The 9,097-nt window shown below is 35.4% G+C and overlaps 1 pseudogene; it reads right to left on the bottom strand.

Annotated features, from left to right (window-relative positions):
* Nucleotides 1-4,505: 4,505 nt before the first annotated feature.
* Nucleotides 4,506-4,624, bottom strand: LOC111741864 (annotated as a pseudogene).
* Nucleotides 4,625-9,097: the final 4,473 nt, after the last annotated feature.

The raw sequence follows: 9,097 nt of genomic DNA, 5'->3' as shown, positions 1-9,097 counted from the left end.
AAAAAAAAAAAAAAGTGAGGATATAACTCCAGAAAACCTTATAGGGCAGGGGGCACACTTTTTTCTATTTATAGAGCTATCTCTAAATCTATCAATTTTTATACACAACTTGGGTCTCTTTAGATGAAATAGAGTAGTATACAGAGAAAGACTAATGGGAGGAGGTCACAGTTAAACTCTGACATTTATTATTTCTCAATTTCCATTGAAATGTAAGATTTCGGGAATCTGTACTGGAGACATTTATATTTTCTTATGTATAAAACTTAACAGATGCTTAATAGGTATTTACTCTGTACACAGAACTTTGTGGAATATAGAAAGATGAAGGGAGTTTAGGTAGGTGGGCAAAGCATTATGTTAACAGTCAGGGAATTTTTTAGTAGTCCCAGGACTGCTATAATTAACTCAATATATGACATTGGCAACAATTTCCCAGCTTCTCTGGGCTTCAGTTTCCTACTCTATAAATTCAGAAGGTTGAAGTACTAATGCCCATTTTTAACTCTAATGTGTTATGAAAGTTACAGTGGAGCACCCCGGAAAGAGCAGTGTATTTCAAGCCAGAAACTCTTATTTCTGCCCTTCTAACTAAATTATTGTCTGACCTTAAATCAGTTATTTAACTTCTACCACACGCTCTTCTTCTCAATTATAAAATGAGTGTTAGACTATTTGATATCTAAAGTTTCTTCTAGGTGTATAAACCTGATTCAATTCATGACTCTGTCCTCAAGGAGCATTCCATCCAGTTAAGGAGACAAGATATGCACATAAAAAGGTCGATAGCAATATCAGCCAAAAATAGAACAGATGTCACAAGGCAATGGATGCCTTAATGCCAAATAAATGGGGCAGATGGTAAGTAATATAAATGTAAGACAGGAGAGATTATCTTAGGTTGGAATAGTAAGAAAATTGTTCATAGAAGAGCCAATTTAGCAGAGTCTTAAAGGGTAGATCAGCTGTACTATAGGCAAGGCTGCTGTGAGTCTGGGCATTAGACTGAGCAGGATCCTAAAGGTAGGAGAGTACATCCTGAGAGTGTAAAAAAGATCAATGTGGTATCACAAAGAAAATGATAGTGTGGTTGAGTAGTTTGAACGTTTTATTTAGACAGTTTTGAAAATCGTGCTTTAGGAGGAATCATCTGAGAGTAACATATAGGATGGGCACTTCTTTTCCCTTCCTGGTTAAACAATTATCTACTGAGTAAGTACCTATAAGAAGATAGATTTTGCATGAACTGGATGGGAAAAATGGAGGTTATAACTTCGTCAGTATTATCAGTGATAACTCTTAGTGTTTTATACATTATTTCTCCAAAATATTTACAATTAATTTTTACCTAAAGGATTATTGATTCCAAATCACATTTTCTGACACTTGCATAGCAATGCAGATGACAGATTTTTTAGGCTGAGGAAGTCTACCTTTGAAGCAAATTGCACTAGATATTTAAAGGCAAGTATTTTATCTGACTAACAAAATGTGGTACAGCCATAGAGCTTATAGTTGTGACTTCAGAGCCAGTGAAGTTTTATGTCACAGGAATGGTATAAAGCAATATTTTATAATGTTGATAGAAAATCACAGCATTTACACTTGATTCCTTGAGAAACGTTTCTCAAATCCATCTGGGAGAAAGACAACATATTCTTTGAATGCCATATGCTGTAATACGGTTGTAGCTTGGGCAGATGCTGCACAAGATAAAAGCATTTTATTCAGTCCTCTCAGATAATTTATCTAATACATCTCTGGCTCCAAACCAGGCTCTTGATTCAATAACCAATCTCAATCAGAGATATCAAAAGTTTCCCCCTGCCCTAGAGAATAAATTGAACTTTCAACCTCAGAAGCTGTCCACTCCATTAACAATGTACTCAAATTGCAAGCAAGCATTTAATGAATGCCGAGTTTCAGAGCAACAGCATGAAGACTGGGTGAGCCTTAGGAGCTGCTGAAATGAAAGGGCTCCACTCTTCATTTCAAATATCAGAAGCCTTGAACAGAACATGGCATCTTAGCCATCTGAGCTTTTTAAATGTGACATTCGCAGACGTACAATGCTCAGCTCTGTGGTACCTGAATAATTGAGGCTTTGAAACATCAAAGTGTTGACACCTTCAAACACTCAAGTAGCTTTATTCGAAGGATTCTTCTCACAAAATAAGACTAACTCTGACATTTGAGATCAATGTTTTTCTCTAAAACACAGTGTACCTACTTTATATTGAAACAAAGGTGTTTACCACATATTGACTAGCTGTGTCTCATGGGCAGAAGGTATTTAATTAAATACATTTATTTGTCATAATATAATTCCCAGATGAATTATGAATGACTTGGGGTGGGAGGGCATGATAACAACATAATTTATTTCCTAAGCAGTGGACTTTCTTTAGATTTCATGTCATTCAAGAAGTCGGAATGAGAATTAGAGGATAATCAAGTTCACACTAAGTATTATATATCCAATGACAGCAACAATAAGAAAACAACACAATCCTATTTCATGATATTTAGTGAGCACACATTATATTCTGGGCATTGTACTAGGGGCTGTAAATACAGAGAGAAACAAGATAAAATAGGTGTTGTTCAAATTGAACTTGGACTCTGTTAGGGGATATTAAGAAGTACATAGACAATTACTGTGTAGGGTGATATGTTCTAAGCGCCTGGATATAGTAATAGAGGAACCACTTAGTTCTCTCAGAGCACACAAGAATCCAACAGACAGACAGACAGACAGACAGACAGACAGATAGGCCTCCCTGAGAAAATAAGATTGAAGCTGTAATATAAAGTATGAGAAGGATACTTGATTATTCAGTCAAAGAGAAAAGGGAAAATTAGGTAATGGCTCAGTAAGAGTTACAATCTTGTGAAATGTACAGAGATGGTGTAGAAACGAGGCAGTATGCCATGAAATGTCAATATAGTTAAGCCTTCTGGTTCAAAGTGGCTGGAGTAAGAGATGAGGCTGGAAGAGGTAAGGAAGGGCCACACTGGTAATGGTTTTAGACATCATGATTAATTTAAACTTAAAACTGAGACATTATAGGCTTTTAATCGTGAATAGAAGTGATAGGACCACACTTGCATTTTAGAGAAAGATCATTCAAATTCTATGTAGAGAAAAAGACAGAAGTGAGGCAAAACTGGAAGGATTGACCCATATTGAAGTCTCTTGCAGCACTCCACAAAAAATAAAAATAAAAATAAAAAAGGCTGTGAAACAAGGACGATAGAAAGGTGGCAGTGAGGGTAAACTTAGGGAAGTTATATTATTTACTAAACTGTTGTTTTATTTACTGAATTAAGAAATATAAGAGGAGGGGCGAGTTTGCGGAGATGGAAGATGAGTTTAATTTGGAATCAGGTATGCATTAGATATGTGTGTTTGGAGCACAAAGTTTTAGATATTGTTGAAAATGACAAAGGAAAGTATGCAAAATGAAAAGAAAGGTGTGTCCAGGGCTTAACCTTGAAGAATACAACTATTTTAAGAATATCAGGAGGAAGAGTTACTTACAAATGAAATTGAGGATGATCGGTCATATATAGTAGTAGTAGAGAAATCAGACATGTCACAGAGCTAAAGGAGGAAAATATGTGAAAAAGGAGAAGAGGGCCAACAATGCTAACACTACCCAGAAATCAAGTAATACTAGAACTGAAATCATTGTCCACATAATTTAGCAGCACAGAGGTACTTGGTGATCTTAGAAAGGATAGATTTATTAGGATAGTGAGAACAGAGTAAAATTTCAATGGAAAGATGAAATGGAATATTATTCAGCCATAAGAAGAGATGAAATATTGTCTTTTGTGACAACTTGGATGAAACTCGAGATAATCACGCTAAGTAAAATAACGCAGACAGAAAAAGTTGAAAATCACATGATATCACTTATATGTGGGATATAAACCTAAATGCAACGAATGAACAGGACAAAGAAAAAGAGATTCATGGACATTGACAATAGAGTAGTGGTTACCAAAGGGTAGGGAGAAAGGGGGAGGGGGGAGGTAGACAGGGTAAAGGGGGTCAAATATGTGGTGACGGAAAGAAATCTAACTATGGGAGATGAACACACAGTGTAAATTATATATATATATATATACACACACAAACATATATATATATATATATATATATATATATATATATATATATATATATATATATATATGCCTTACTGTTAAAGTGTACAGTTGAAATTTACTGGATTTCGTTTACCAATGTCACCATTAAAAAATAAAGAAAAATAAAGAAAGACGAATTGGAGATTAGGAAGTAGAGAGGACAATTTCTGACAACTCAGGACTTTGTGTGTGTGTGTGTGTGTGTGTGTGTGTGTGTGCGCGTGCGCGCATTTATTTATTTTTTAATTCTTATTTATTTATCTTTTTAGGAGAGGCAACCCTTGGTTAACCTCACAGATTACAAGGCCCTTGTCAGTTTACAATACCTTATTTTAAAATTTTACTTTTTATGCCTACAGCACCTGGTCTTCCTAGGTGGTCTCCCATCCAAATACTAACCAGGCCCAACCCTGCTTAGCTTCCAAAGTCAGACGGGATCGGGCTTGTTCAGGGTGGCGTGGCCATAGATAGGAGTTTCGGCTTTAAAGGGGGGATGAACAATAATCTTAAGGGAAAATGTATGAGTCAAGAGAGAGATTTGATATTTTTAAATTTTTAAGTGTGAGACCTGAGGACATGTAAATGCTTATGTTAAGAAGTTGACAAAAGGGGAGAGAGAAAAGCTCTAGGAAATAATGGGAGTGTTTGATGGAACCAGGATGCTAAGGAGGAAAGGCAGAGGTTGAGGCAAAAGATTAATGAAATCCGTCTGAAAGTGACTGTTCTTTCTCATCAGAGCAAAGGGCCTTAAATACACAGATGTTTATTCATTCTTTCAACGAATATTCTGAATATGTACTATGTGTTGAGCACTAAGTGTTGGGAATATAGTAGTGGACAAAACATATAAACTTGCCTGCCCTTGTGGAATTTATTTTTTAGTTATGTTCAAATGTAAATGGTAGAAGTCTTTGTGGAAATCACTCAGAGGGACAAAAGCATGCCTTTTCCAGGTAAACCATAGGCATTTTTTACGAGGATCTCCTTTACTTCTGCCTCACTTTTCTAATTCACTGGATTCTTAACACAATGAGCCAGACAGAAGGAGAAAGATTGGAAGAGACAATGTTATACAAGAGGACAGTAACCAACTCTGCGTGCAGGACTGGACCTACATTTAGAAGGGAAAAAGTTAAAGGTGAACTTTAAGGGTTGAGTTAGCCGTACTCCTTGCAGAGCCATAGTAGAATTTATTACCAATAATATTTAACTATTTGCAAAAGCAATCTCACTGCCGACCACATATAAAAGTTAAAATCTATTTTTATTTTGTATTCGGACAAATATGCATCAATACAAAACACTGAAGAATGTTTTAATAATCTTTAGAAAACTCTATCCAGAAAACTGAACACTCAGACAATAGTTTACAGATTTCATATGTACCGTGAAGCTAATGATGGGACTCTAGGGGTCCTATTGATTCCAAGTTAAGAATTCCAGACCTTGTGCTGCTTTGGGAAGCAGCAAAGAAAAAAAAAAAATACGATAAGATTAGATGTAAGCAAAAATGAATAAGAGAGAATTGCAAGGAAATTAAAAATGTGATAATGGAATTAAAATCTATATTTAATATGATAGAACACATTTTTTTCTAAATAACTCAAAGCATTGCAAATTCAAAATGTTTATTATAATACTCATCAATCTGTTCCATCTTCATGAACATAGCCAGTTCCTCTATCTGATCTTCTAATTGCCTTAATTAGGACTCTTATAAACTGCCCAGATCTTACTGTTATTGGGAGATTTCTTAATGCTGAAGATATACTTTCTTAAATTGCAGTAACACAGTGAAATCCTGAATTGAGCATGTTCCCACATAATAAACAAGCAAACAATTTCAAAGAATGTTTTTCTTCTCAGTACACGATTTTTATAGTGTTAAAATAAGGATATCAAAGACAGGAAAATTTATAATTCACCTCAAACTCTCACTTCCCAAGACAGAGATGTTTATATTGTCTTCTTAATTCTTCTCTAAACCACAATTCAACTGTGCACCATAAAAGAAAAGTTTATCCACACAGGCTTTCCAACTTCTTTACAGTTTCTCTATCCATAAATCTGATCTCTACTTATGCCTTCCACAGTTTGCCAATCATTGTTACTTTAAATTTTTCTCTTCTCTTTATTTTTTTAATTTCTGTTTCCAAAACTTTGATGCAAATCAAATATGGTCTCATTTATAGAAGATTGAAATAGTGCCCTGTCTTTTCTTTTGTGCCAATATATCCATTAATCTTCCTAAAGCACTGGTGAGATTAGTTCTTTTTATTAAAAAAAAAATGTGAATGCACCCAAATAATTGGCCCTCCATCGTCATTACAAAGTAACTTTTTAAGTCTCTTACTACTCATCATAATCAATGCCCTGGCAAAGTTTGTTTGGACTATTTATTTTTTCACAAAAGACACCAGCTCTCTTACCCTACCTTCCTGAACAAGAACAACTATTTAGAATGCATTCCTTTCACCTTCCATACAACTATATGCAGGTATCACAGATGCGTACTTGGCGTTTCTGTTAGCTAAAATATATATCAGATTTTACCTTTTTCATGAGGCCTCCCTGAGCCATCCCAGTTGAATAACTCTGCCATTCCTATGCTGTGTCTTAAATACTACCTCACACTGAGATACGAAACAGGAGTGACAGCCTTTCTTTAAATATTATTGCAATTTTGATCTATAATTTTTGTGCATTTGCAGCTTACATTAAGAGGATGTTTTAATGTATATGTTATTTGAAGCCCTTCATACTTCCATGTGAATATGCTGGTGCTAATTTGGACTTCTACAAAGCAATTGTAAGCCTCTGGCAAGTTGTTCCAAGAAATAAGAGCCGATCAGATGACTTTGGCTCTTTATACTCCACTCCTTACCCACTGAATTTTAAGAGCTAAGTTCAAAGAACTTTTCCTGCTGACCTACGGTAATGATGGAACCATAAAAGCTTTATGTTCTTTACTGTAATGCCCTACCTCAAAGGCACTGTTGCCAAACAGATGGAATGCCCAAGAGATTTGCCACGAGTGACATGGGTTGTAATTGTAGCACCAGGGTGCTATTACATATTGCCTATATGAACTAAATGTTCTTTTCAATTCGGTGGAAAATTGAGTGGTAATATATATTTTTCTTTTTGGTAATAGCTATTCCCAAGTACACACTGTATTATAGCTTATGGGTAAAGTGCTGACATTAATCAACAGTTTTTCTGGATTAAAAACTTCACAAAATAATTAGCTTGAGTGTATCGGAGGTTATAGAATACACTGTCATAATTAATGACTTATTGTATCTTTAGGGCTGCGTGATTTTGTCATTGTGGTATCTTACTTTTATTCATAGCAAGCTTAAAATGACATACAGTATTATGTTATCCTAAAAATAGGGAGGTCTCTGAATAATAATATTTTTCATTTACTACTGCTAAAAAGTTGAGACTCATTAAAAACAAATTTTATGCCTTATGGTCAATTTTCTTTTAAATATTGTATTTTAACATTTGGAAATTTTAGTGTTTTCTTCTTACCAATAACTCTTCTCCTAAACAGGACCAGACTCGAAGTGGAAAAGAAATGTAAAATCTAGCCACTTTAGATAGACACATGAAATCCAGAATATTTTTCTCTGTAACATTTTAAGACTTGACGCTGCCAAACTTAAATATGAGTTAACAGTGTAGTCATGTACAGCCTTTCTTTTATGGATGTCAGGGTGTAGTGTTGTCACCTGAATGATGTCAAGATCAGATTGAAGATCTTGGGAAGGCTAGCGATGCAGGAAAACCCTCATGCTGGAGAGCTCACTGTAAGCAAAATTCACAAAGACCTTTCCAAGCAAATGTCACTATAGGGAGCAGAATTAAGGCAACCGCACATTTTGTTAAAAGACAAGCACTTGTGCCTTTGTTTGGAATTTATGACCCCCCTTTTTTTTGTCTAAACAGGTCATACTACCACCAGCAAAAACATTTTCAAAAAGAGATTCATTGAATTTCTTGATAAAAATTCTCTGTTTTGTTTTATATACAGAACATTCCATAGAGTAGATGGGAAGAGGGGGTTGAAAATATATCAAAGTTTTGTCCCTCTGTGTTCTTTCCACACTTTAATTTGCCCAGGTATACTCTCCTGATTTCTTTGGAATGACTCGTCATGAAGAAAGTTTTAGGAAACCAATGTACAAAAAGGTACCCCCAATATTCCATTTTGTTTAAAGGAAGAATATAGTGAGAGAAGAGGTTAAAGTAAATATATCTACATAGTGAAAGTGTTGTATCTCTGTATTTGAAAAAAGTAAAACTTTCTCTGGAAGTGTGTGTGTGAGTGTGTGTGTGTGTGTGTGTGTGTGTGTGTGTGTGTGTACGTGCGCATGCACACGCATACACACGTCCACACACATATTTAAGGAGAAAAATTTTTAAAAATTTTGTGTTTAAGGCACCTAACACAGCAACTGCTGTCTTCTATGGTCTCCTGTGAGGCAGGTGGATTAATTGTCTGCTGTTCCTCAGGGAGGCTTATCAAGGACATGTGCTGAAGGGCTATAACTCCGAGGAGCAAGGGGAACACGTATTTGCAAAGCAGCAGCTGTAAGTCCCCTTGCTTAGAATTTTGGTTTATTGCCTCTCAATTTTTATAAATAACAAGAAGATAGAAACTAATTTTTTATATTAGAAATAAACAAGCTATAAAAATGTATATCATTAGCTATTTCCATTGAACATAATACAAGAATCAAGAACACTTTCCCTGTCTCCATCTTCTCCCCAGACTCCACTGCTTCCTCTGGTGGTCCTTGCAGAGGCTCAATTATGTCAAGGCAACTATTGGGTAATGTGCCTGATTGAGTGAGCAGTTTTGACCTTATGGCCCTTGGGCCTCAGTCTGTTAAGACAATTAAAATATACAACTATCATGGCAAAGACTAAAGCA

This window comes from Pteropus vampyrus, unplaced genomic scaffold (assembly GCF_000151845.1).
Source record: "Pteropus vampyrus isolate Shadow unplaced genomic scaffold, Pvam_2.0 Scaffold3, whole genome shotgun sequence".
Classification (NCBI taxonomy): domain Eukaryota; kingdom Metazoa; phylum Chordata; class Mammalia; order Chiroptera; family Pteropodidae; genus Pteropus; species Pteropus vampyrus.
This window is presented reverse-complemented; position numbering and strand designations above follow the sequence as displayed.